The sequence below is a fragment of the Ostrea edulis genome, chromosome 4 (genome assembly GCF_947568905.1).
Source record: "Ostrea edulis chromosome 4, xbOstEdul1.1, whole genome shotgun sequence".
Classification (NCBI taxonomy): domain Eukaryota; kingdom Metazoa; phylum Mollusca; class Bivalvia; order Ostreida; family Ostreidae; genus Ostrea; species Ostrea edulis.
The window spans coordinates 91458630-91470616 of record NC_079167.1 but is presented as its reverse complement, the minus strand read 5'-3'; the positions used below and the strand labels follow the sequence as shown (position 1 = coordinate 91470616).

Sequence of the window (11987 nt, the reverse complement as noted above, 5' to 3'; positions counted from 1 at the left end):
GCAAGTTTGAGTCCGCCTAGAGTGAGGCTAGTAATAAAACAATAAATAAATAAAGTTTTGAACCTAAAGTTCAACAATTGTATGATAAATACCAAAATAACAATCCCGGGGAATGAATGTGGCTTGAGAGAAAAATATAACTAAATAGGAAAAATAAAGCAACAATAATAAACAAGATGTGTTTGTGAAACACAAATGCCCCCGATAATGGCCAATTCCGAAGATGGCCAAGGTCACAAGGGCAAATATCTTGGTACCAGTAGAAAGATCTTGTCAAAAGAAATGCTCATGTACAATATGAAAGCTCTAATATTTACAATTTAGAAGTTATGACCAATGTAAAAAAAAAAAATTAAAGTAGGTCAAATGTCAATGTCAAAAGGTTCAATACCAACGGAAATATCTTGTAACAAGGAATACTCATGTGAAATATCAAAGTGCTATCTCTTACTGTTCAAAAGTTATTAGCAAGGTTAAAGTTTTCAAAAAGTAGGTCAAACTCCAATGTCAAGGTCAAAGGGTAAAAGATGTTGGTACCCACGGAAAGGTCTTGTCACAAGGAATACTCATGTGAAATATCAAAGCGCTATCACTTACTGTTCAAAAGGTATTAGCAAGGTTAAAGTTTTCAAAAAGTAGGTCAAATTCCAAGGTCAAGGGTAAAAAATGTTGGTACCCATGGAACGGTCTTGTCACAAGGAATACTCAAGTGAAATATCAAAGCTCTATCACTTACTGTTCAAAAGGTATTTGCAAGGTTACAGTTTTCAAAAAGTAAGTCAAACGTCAAGGTCACGGGGTCAAAAATTTTGGTACCCACGGAAATGTCTTGTTACAAGGAATACTCATGTGAAATATCAAAGCTCGATCACTTACTGTTCGAAAGTTATTAGCAAGGTTAAATTTTTCAAAAAGTAGGTCAAACTCCAAGGTCAAGGTCACGGGGTCAAAAATGTTGGTACCCATGGAATGGTCTTGTCACAAGGAATACTCATGTGAAATATCAAAGCTCTATCTCTTACTGTTCAAAAGTTATTAGCAAGGTTAAAGTTTCAGACAGAATTACAGAATGACAGACAGGACAAAAACAATATGCCCCCCAATCTTCGATCTCGGGGGCATAAAAATACAGGGTGAGGCAACTCCTGATATTTACCTTGTTGCAAGGTTTGGCTCAGAAGAAGCCCCGAACACGGTTGTGCTAGGGTTTAAATACTATTCTTAACAAAAGAATGAAAGTAAAAGTTACCTGTAATATGATTTGATAATAAATCTAGAAGTAACCAATGAGAAGTTTTGCAATAAAATACGCTTGAAAATAAAAGATAACCCTCCTCCTGTTTCATGAAATAAACAACTCGAATACGAAGATAGGAATTTACGTAGAAAAGTAAGTAGAAAATAATGAAATAGGGATAATATACACCGATACTACCACATTAGTATGACAACATAACCAGTCTTGTGTACAGGTCTGTTTCTTTTGTTCACTTATTGGACAGTGTCAGGTATGTTTATCAAGGGTGTCTTGTACTGCAGGTTTTATATTCACTCACTATAGTACTGAGCCACATGAACATGTCATTCTCTGATGGGGAGAGTATTTTCATTGCACAATCAAAATTCAAGGATTTTAATGAAAGTACTGCGAATATTGTTATATTCTGGATATGAAGAGTAAGGAAGTTATGGAGCCAAATTATGATCTGAAAAGCATTGTGTTTTCGAATATATTGGATGAGGAAATAATCAACGCCAACCAAAAGAACCCAATGCGTCCATCTCCTGAAATGAAATTATTCATGAAAGCGAAAATAATAATATAATAATTCAGAATTAGGATACGCTAATAAAGAAAACATAAAGCGTTGTGAAGAAGTTTCAGAATGTGCCTGCTCTCTGGAGACAACGAAATTCAAATACTGCATGGGAATATGTCTTTCAAATTTAAGTTTTGATGCGATAAAATAATGTCCAAAGGAACTAAAAAGAATTATGAATCTGAAGTTGGAGCAGAGGGGAAATATCGTTTTAAGTGTTTCAGTGATTTTTCCGATATTTGTGTTGATTCTTACTTGTAGGGAGTTTAAAATTAAATTTGTATCTCTTTAAATAAATGTATTGTCTTTCTCTTATTTTCAGTCTACCTGTAGACGTCTAATAAACTATTAGGTTTACCTGTAGGTGTCCAATCAGTTGACAATTACTGTCCATTATTTTTAAGAACGGACAGTATCTGTCCGTTCTTAAAAATAATGAAAAGCAATTGTCAACTGATTGGACACCTACAGGTAACATTTGAATTACAAGTGGACTTTCTTCTATATAAAAGCCTAAAAAGACAAAGGATTGCGTAACAAAAAATGTTTTAATGCCAGTACGGACCTGCTGCACTAGCTCTACTGAGTCCCGAGAAAGAGACGGTGATTTTGTTAAAATGAACGCACGTACACACAGAGGATGTCGGTAAAGATGGGAAACGAATAATAATGGTCCAATAAAGTTGCATGTCGCTTGCTGTATTTAAAGTGAAGATTGAAAATATGATAATCTTTCAATTTTTAAAAAAAAAATCAGTATTGATATATGTATTCTTTAGATCGATAAACTAAAATATTGTAATAAAAAACTCATTCATTTACGAGTTTCTTTAATAATAATATAATAATAATGATTGGTTTTATATAGCGCTTTTTCCAGCGTATGCTGCTCAAAGCGCTTTACAATGCATTATTACCCCGGCATACCTTATATCAATCTAGAACTTTCTCAGCCTCCTAGGAAGCATATTTTAAATTGACGATCGACCACCATACCCACTTACAATGTCTTTGAACTAACATTAACTCAAATGAATTAATAAAATCAACAATTGAATTGATACGCGCTGTCATATTGTAAATCTTGGGTTTACATCCACCCAGTAAATTGAAAATTTACAATATGACACAAGTATGTACAAGAGAAGGGAACATCAGTTCTTTTGCATGCTCTATTCAATTGAATTAATGATACAGACTCTGTCGCATTGGTCGCATCTGTACCATGATTCTTGTTTGGTGGCTGTCATTTCCTTTCTGCGGGCTCGCTTCTCTCCTGCCACTGCTGCCAGCTTCTCCTCACTAGTGTGCAGCTGTTTGTGAAGGGTGCTTCTTCAGCTGGGGCGGTCATTTGCAAGGTCCTCCCAGGACTTAATGTTGATGTCGAGTGCCTTCACGTCTCTCTTGAACACGTCCTTGTATTTTAGCTACGGGCGGCCAATGCTTCTCTGCCCAGCGACAACATCACCATAAAGGACATCTTTTGGGATTTGGCCATCCTCCATACGGCGAACGTGACCAAGCCAGCGCATCCGATGTCGTCTCAGCTGAGTATACATAGTGGAGAGGCCAACATGAGACAGGACTTCAGTGTTGGTCACTTTATCTTGCCAGGAAATACCAAGTAGGCGTCGAAGGTTTCTGAGGTGGAAGGTGTTGAGCCTTTTCTCCTGGTGGGCGTACGTGGTCCATGTCTCACTACCATACAGGAGAGTGCTGAGGACGCAGACATTGTACACAGCCATCTTCGTCTTCACGGTGAATTGGGATTGATCCACACTCTTGATGTTAGGTGGGCGAGTGTTGTGGCTGCCTTTCCGATCCTTTTGTTGATTTCAACATTGAGGGAGAGGTTATCGGTAACGGTGGACCCAAGGTACGTAAAGTGGTGGATGACTTCAAGCTCATAGTTGTCAATGGTGACGACTGGTGGTGTCAGTGTGTCTTGGCCCAGAATGTATATCTTCTTCAGACTAATGGTCAGCCCAAAATCTTTGCAGGTGAAGTGATCCATCAGCACCCTATTGGGTGTGAGTCGCAACTGCGGCGTCATCAGCGAAATGCTTTTCTCTGATGAGGGTTGTGTGGACCTTTGTCCTTGCCTTTAAGCGCGCAAGATTGAAGAGACTGCCATCTGATCTGGTCTGCAGGTAGATACTCTCTTGGGCTGTGTGGTAGGACTCGATTAAGCTGTGCAGACTTGAAGGGCAGTCGATCTTTCGGAGAGCCTTAATGAGGCCATCTCTGCTGACAAGATCAAAGGCCTTGGTGAGGTCGATGGATGCAATATACACGGGCATATGCTGCTCTCTGCACTTATCTTGAAGTTGACGAAGGGAGAAGACCATGTATATCGTGGATCATTTAGCTAGGAAACCACACTATGATTCTGGGTAGATATGCTCAGCCAGCTTCTGCAGGTGGATCAGGAGAACCAAGGCATAGACTATGCAAAACGATGCTGAGAATGGAGATGCCTCTGTAGTTGTTACAATCGCTTCTTTCGCCCTTGTTCTTGTATAGACTGGCAATCTTGACATCTTTCATGTCTTACGACACAGCCCTCTTTCTATCCAGCACTGGCAGAGGACTTTATACAAAAGGTGCAGTAGAGTAGTCTTGCAGCGCTTGAAGAGGTCTGGGGGGATACTGTCATTGCCTGGTGTCTTGCCTCCAGCCAAACTGTTAATGGCCTTGCTCAGCTCGTCCATGGTTGGCTCTGCATCGAGCTCTTCCATTACTGACATGCATTTAATAGCATCAAGGGCTGCTGGAGTCATTGTATTCTCTTTGGAGTAGAGGTCGGAGTAGTGTTCCATTCCATCTACCGGCTTTGATCAGTGATGACTCCCCCAGTGGTAGATTTGAGGAGGGCTGTCTTGCTCTGCGTTGGTCCTAGAGCCTTTTTGATGTCATCATACATCCCTCTGATGTTGCGCATTTCAGTAGCTGTCTGGATCGTCTCGTTAAGCTCTGTCCAGTCCTCATTGGCACAGTACCTGGCGCAAAACTGGACCTTGCTCCTTGTAGCCTTGAGACGTTGCTGGTTCCTCTGCGTGGGTGACTGCTTGTACTCTGCGAGTGTGGCGCGCTTGGCTTCCATAACTGGGGTCATCTCGGCCGACTTGGCCTTAAACCAGACGTATGACTTCGAGATTTCTTTCCAAAGGTATTCAAGGCGGTGCGGTAAATAGTGTCTCACAGATTTTCCCATTTCCCTGTGGCAGTGTCTCTGGGCTGTGATGCATCGTATTCTTTCCCAAATGTCTCTGTGAACTGTTCCATGAGCTTTGACTGAGTCATTTTACTGACGTTGATGTGAGGTACCCCTGGTTTCTTTCCATGGTAAAACTTTTTTGGGTACAGCCTGATCTTGCAGCATACAAGGGAGTGGTCCGTGTCACAGTCTTCACTGTGGTAAGAGCATGTGCAAAGAACATTCTTGATGGCGGCACGTCTGACCAGGATTAGATCCAGTTGGTGCAATTGCTTTGAGCGCGGATGTCTCCAGGAGACCTTGTGTTGAGGTTTGATCTTGAAGAAGGAGTTGGCGATGCACAGGTTATGGAAGGTGCAGAGGTCGGTTCTCGTTTGATTTCCCCACTCCAAACAGACCAAGGCAAGAGGGCCACGAGTCGTTGTCTGCTCACACTCTAGCATTGAAGTCATCCAAAAGAACAAATTGTTCGGTGCTGGCGGTGTTGCTGATGATGGATGCAAGGTTCTCATAGAACTCATCCTTGGTATTTGAAGAGGCGGACAGCGTCGGGGCATACGCACTGACAAGGGTGATGGGGCCTTCGGCGGTGTTAAGGCGGAAAGTCAGGAGTCGCTCAGAGCCATTCCTGCCTGATTCAATCATGTTCAGCAAGTTGATCTTTACTGCAAAGTCCACTCTATGTTCTCTTGACTCATCAGAGCTCTTCCCTTGCCAGAGGAATGTGTAGTACTTCTCATTCGATGTGCCTGCATCGGCATACCGTGTTTCCTGCAGTGGCAATGTCAACATTTAATCTCTTGAGCTCATTATTGATGACAGCTGTTTTTCTGGCGTCATTAATGTCCTGGAGGTTTTGAAAAGAGCCGGACATCATTGTCCGAACATTCTAACATCACAGTTTTAGAGTTGGTCTCTTTCTTGAGAGTTTTCTTTTCTTGTTGCCTGGTGCGGTGGTTGACGATCTGCTTGTCGGATGTTCTTCTAATCTCCATACACCCAATGAAGAAGCAGACCGTGGCGGGATAACACCTTACTGGCTGGGGACTGCCCAGCTTGAGACGGGCGGTAGCTCTCCAGTGAGACGCGAAAATCTCTCGAACCGTCGGAAGAATCTCCTGGCGCCTCGCTCTACGCCAATTTGAGCGATGACTTATCACCGGTAACTGTCATATGATTTGGTACGTTTATTTTCTGATGTGGTAAATTCCTTATTTCAGATCATTGGGTCATTTAATATACAACGATGGTGTAATAATGCGAACCTCTTTAAAACGCCACGTCATTTAGCTTTTGATTTAATTTATTACACCTTTGAAGTTATACCGCCTTTAATTTGCGTATATTACGCTTTGATTTGCATTACACCTTTTGAACCTCACATTTGCGTCTTTCTTTCGTATCACTACGCTTTTGTTTTGCGTTACTACGCCTTTGATTCGCGTTATTCGCGTTCTTACGCCTCTGCTTTGCGCCATTCTGCATTTCTTTTGCGTCATTACACCTTCTTTTTTTTTTTTTTAATTATTTCACCTTTAGATATATCTCTTGCCTATCATGTGATATCTGGGCTACAATAAGGCCTATGCTCGGCGTTTACGGCCTTTGAGGAGGGAGATATCTTTATTGTGGAACACCTACTGTGACATTGGGCCTCGGTTTTTACGGTCTCATCCGAAACAACGCCCCATTTAGTCGCCTCTTACGACACGCAAAGGGTGCTGCGGATCTATCCTAACCCGGTTCCCCACTAGACTAGGAGGGGTAAGCATCCGGTTAACCGGTCACACCGGCCAGGAACCCTATCATCGGGTAATCAGAGTATTCCGTAGTCAAAATGATTAAGTAAAGAACGGTCTAACAATTGGTATCAATCACACCAGAAAGATTTTATCTTCAAATGCAAGCTATCATTAGGTAACATTACCATTGAGGAAGCCTCCAATACCCTTTACAAAATGAAATCGAATAAATCTCCAGGATCTGATGGTTTTTCTGCTGAATTCTTCAAAATGTTTTGGAAGTATATTGGTCTTTTTGTAGTTAGGTCTATTAATTATGGGTACAAAAATAACAGTCTTTCTGTTACACAAAGACATGGTATTATTACACTGTTACCGAAAGGTGACAAGCCGAGACAATATTTGAAGAATTGGAGACCAATTACTTTGTTAAATACTGTGTATAAAATTGCATCGGGCTGTATTGCGAATAGAATGAAAAGATACTTAGACAAAATATTTAATCAAGATCAAACAGGTTTCATCCCCCCCCCAACATATATATTGGAAAAAATACCAGGCTTATTTATGATATAATGCACTACACTGAAGAAGAAAATATACCTGGATTATTACTACTTATTGGTTTTGATAAAGCCTTAGATACTCTTTCATGGACATTTATACAAAAAGCGGTAAGACTTTTTAATTTTGGCCCTTCGATTAGGAATTGGATATCAATATTTGATACAGACATTACATCTGCAATCAATCAAGGTGGTAATCTCTTTGACAGAATCATTATTCAGAGAGGTTACAGACAAGGGGATCCATTATCACCATATATATTTTTGATATGTGCAGAAATATTAGCAATCCAAATTAGAATGAATAAGAATATCAAAGGCATTACTATAAATAATGTAGAAAAAAAGATCTCACAATTGGCTGATGATACCTAACTTATCCTTGATGGCAGTGAAGAATCTCTCGCAGAAACTTTTAAAACTTTAGATAATTTTTCAGAAATATCTGGACTACATATCAATTATGAAAAAACTCATGTAATATGGTTAGGTTCTAAAATATATAGTAATGAAACTTTGCTGCCAAATTACAGGATTAGGTGGGGTACCACCAGATTTACTTTGTTAGGAATACATTTTGACATATGAAATTAGATAAGATACAACAATTAAACTATGAACCAAAATTAGTACAGATTAAATCTATAATCAAACAATGGGAGAAATGGTTTTTAACTCCCACAGGAAAAATTACAGTTATTAAGACATTGCTTTTACCATTACTAAACCATATTTTAATGTCAATCCCAAATCATTCTGAACTCTACCTTAAGGAATTAGAAAAGATATTTTTATTGTTTATATGGAATAATAAAACACATAGGGTCAGAAAGGAGGTCATTGTTAAAAAATATGAAGATGGGGGTTTAAAAATGGTAAACCTAATGGCATTCATAACATCTATGAAATTGTTTTGGATAAGATATCTCATGTTTTCAAATAGAAGGATGGAACATTTTATACCAAAGTTGGACTTTAGCAAATTAATAAACTGTGGAATTGAATACATTACAATATTCTTGAAAACATTGAAAAATAAATTTTAGATAGATGTATTTAAATCATGGCTTACATTGCATAACCCTAGTAAAAAGTCTGATATTGTTGCTGAGGCACCTCTATTTTATAACCCAAATATTCATATTGGTGGAAAACCGTATAAGTTTTACATAATAAACAAATGTTTGACAGCGGCATCAGACAACTTAATGATATAATCAATGAGGATGGTTCATTTCTTGGTTTTGAATCGTTTTGCAATACTTATCCAAATACAAAGATTAATTTTTTAGAATATGATAGCATTATTCATGCTGTTAAGGCTTGGGTGAAAAATTGTGGATGTGATAAAACTATCAAAAAGCTCACAAATCCATTGATTATGTCAAATATATATACAGAGTTGAAATGCAACAAATCAAAACTTTTTTATGAAATTATAAATCAAAATACCTCAATCAAATCAGGCAAAACAAACTGGAGTGAGCTTTTAGAAATTTACACTAAAGAATGGAAAAGAATTCATAAAATACCCTTCAGAGTGACAAAAGATAGCAAAATCCATTGGTTTCAATACAGAATTATAAACCATATCTTAGCTACAAACTCTTTTTTATTCAAAATAAAAAAAAATGACTCAAAGTACTGCAATCATTGTCATTCTGAAGAGCAAACAATACAACATATTCTGTGGGAATGTGATTTTATTTACATTATTATTCCAATTATTCCTAGCAAAAGTTGAGCATTTTCTGGAAGATAAGACTGATTTACAGATAGCTATTACAAAAAATCTTTTATTCTTGGTTTTACAAAACACTATACTATATATACACAGCAAGATGTACTGAGAAGTCCTTGAGTATGCGTGCTGCACTATCACAAATGTTTGATCCCCAATGGAATCGATGGAACCTTCTGTTTTCTTAACTTTTCTCTCTTTCTCTCTCTCTCTTTCTCTCAAATCCTACATACCTTCAGCTTATTCTTTCTTTCTTTCTTTCTTTCGTTTTTCTCTGGATATAATATTAATGTATAGCTGATGTACTGGTATGTGCACAAATAATTAAAAAAAAATAATGAAGTGTATACAACTTTTCCCAATGTCGAGATGCCTTGAAAAGTTTTTAGGCATTTCAATTCTGTGAAATGAATTCTTGTATTTCAACATTTTATGCATAATAAAACAGAAATTACGTTCAGTATCAGGGGCATTCTTCCCGACTAAAAATTCGATCACTGATGTGTGGTTACGAAAAAAAGGAAGTTAACTGTGAGCAATCTCCGCAACGACGATAAATTTCACAAAGGGCTCATTCAATTTCATTCGAAAAACGCGTAACAAAAATGAAAACATTACTAGGAAAACCCACGTATTATAATCTACTAATTTAATATACTAGAACGAACTTTCTCCCCTGTTGAATTTAGGATTCTCCATGCATTAATTATCTGGATTTATGAAACAAACAGAAATAGATTGAGGGAAAGTCTTATCTTGGTAAGCAATAGTTTCCACGATACGTTATCCATCTGATCATACTCATCATGATAGAACAACACATCTATTCATGTAGTAACAGAGCTGTGGAAGTGTGTCATAGATAGCTATTTTACAAGAAAAACCCTGCTACAATTATTATTTCCTCTCAAATTTCCATTGCACTTCGGGACCTGTATTCTTTGAATTCGAAATAACGCATCTTTCAAATGGAAATCTCATGATATAACCCAAATGCTCTGAAGGTGTGTCAGTGCGTCCAGTCTGAAATTACTTGCGTTATAAATGCTTACTTTGTTTTCTCAATTAAACGGGATATGAAGGTCGCAAATACTGCAGAAAAATTCATAACTATCGTAAGCGGGTTATGCATTTTTTCTGCAATGTTTGCAATCTTCATTTTCCGTTTTTTAACAAACCAAAGAAAGAATTTTTTTAATTCATGTATATACTGTATATATTTCTGTATTTCTGTATAAATACATTCAAGTACGTTAAACAGAGATAAAACTGACCTGAAATTCATTTAAACACAACAGCTGAAAATCACCTGACTTGTTTCCATATTTGGTAATGATTTCCTTATTCGAACGATGGTGAAGAGAAATAGTCGAAGAAGGACAATCTCTTAACGTATGAAATAAACCATGATAACAACAACGGAATTTGGTTTTTCTTTATTGAATTGCAAGCTGATTTACATGTCACTGCACACTGCTTTTAAGACATTAAGTAGTTCGTGGAATGTATATATTCATGTACAAACAGCCGGCACTCAAACCGGATCTACCAAGGCTGAAACACAAGCACCTTCGTTGTTGATGAGCAATGAATTGAATAAAAACATACCGTGAACGTAAATACATGTAGTTTAAGGTGATGAAATTTTTCTGAACAGAAGAACACCTAACAGACGATCTAGCGCGATTAACAATCACGTACTGTACATTCTAAACGAATATTCTACATACCACTAGAGGACAAATTAATTATATACAGAAAAATGTACCGAGGTAAAGCCTTATTTACATTTGCCACGGACGAAATGCAATAAAGTTGTGTACGAGGTTTGGTCATCGGAAGAAGCTATTGGTTACGGCTTTTATGTTTACATTTATACGGTCATCGATCCATTTTCGGGGAGAAGACGGCAGAATCTGGGCTGTGGAGATCTTTGCAAGTCTCCCACGGAAATCATACGGCTTTGGTTCCCAATGTCTCCCAAAAAGCGTGCGTTCGGTGTCTGATGAGCGCATGTCTTCAGCAAAAATGATTAAATGAGGATTGTGCAATACACTTTACGAGATATCTTTCATCTTGATTGATTGATTTAGCTAAGTACTTCGTTACTAGCTTGAAAATACGGATGTATATTTAATTGCTGTTATAAAATTTAGAAATTCATTTCAAAATTAAGGATTATTTCCCTCATGCATAGCTCTTATCCTTGGACGAATTTGGCTCCACTTGTTTGGCACGCTGTTTTTGGCTATATTTAGATCTAAAACTTCATAGTTATTTCGGATTTCAAACATTTCGGTTGAGCATCACTGAAGAGACATTATTTGTCGAAATGCGCATCTGGTGCATCAAAATTGGTACCGTATAAGTTTTACATTATGACCCCTGGGTCGAGGCCTCTGCTGGTGGACTGTTAGTTCCCGAGGGTCTCTACAGCCCAGTAGCTAAGTACTTCGTTACTAGCTTGAAAATACGGATGTATATTTAATTGCTGTTATAAAATTTAGAAATTCATTTCAAAATTAAGGATTATCTCCCTCATGCATAGCTCTTATCCTTGGACGAATTTGGCTCCACTTGTTTGGCACGCTGTTTTTGGCTATATTTAGATCTAAAACTTCATAGTTATTTCGGATTTCAAACATTTCGGTTGAGCATCACTGAAGAGACATTATTTGTCGAAATGCGCATCTGGTGCATCAAAATTGGTACCGTATAAGTTTTACATATTGTTTAACGTCCCACTCGGGAATTTTTCATTCATATAGAGACGTCACAATTGCCGGTGAACGGCTACAAAATGTAGGCCTATGCTCTGCACCTACGGTCTTTGAGGAGGAAGGGATCTTTATCGTGCCACACCTCGTGTGCCACGGGGCCTTGGTTTGTGAGGTCTCATAC

General features: G+C 38.1%; 1 protein-coding gene across 3 annotated transcripts in view; it reads right to left on the bottom strand.

Moving 5' to 3' along the window:
* LOC125668578 (WD repeat-containing protein 18-like) overlaps positions 1 to 10514 on the bottom strand; it is a 23073-nt gene extending 12559 nt beyond the window's left edge. The window contains exon 1 of one of the 3 annotated variants that reach the window (XM_056164296.1): positions 10361 to 10514. The gene's annotated coding sequence lies outside the window, so the exon portion shown is untranslated. Of the gene's footprint in view, positions 1 to 8797; positions 8938 to 9319; positions 9808 to 10360 lie in introns of those variants that run through there. The other 2 variants (XM_056164297.1, XM_056164295.1) reach the window with 2 other exon arrangements.
* Positions 10515 to 11987: the final 1473 nt, after the last annotated feature.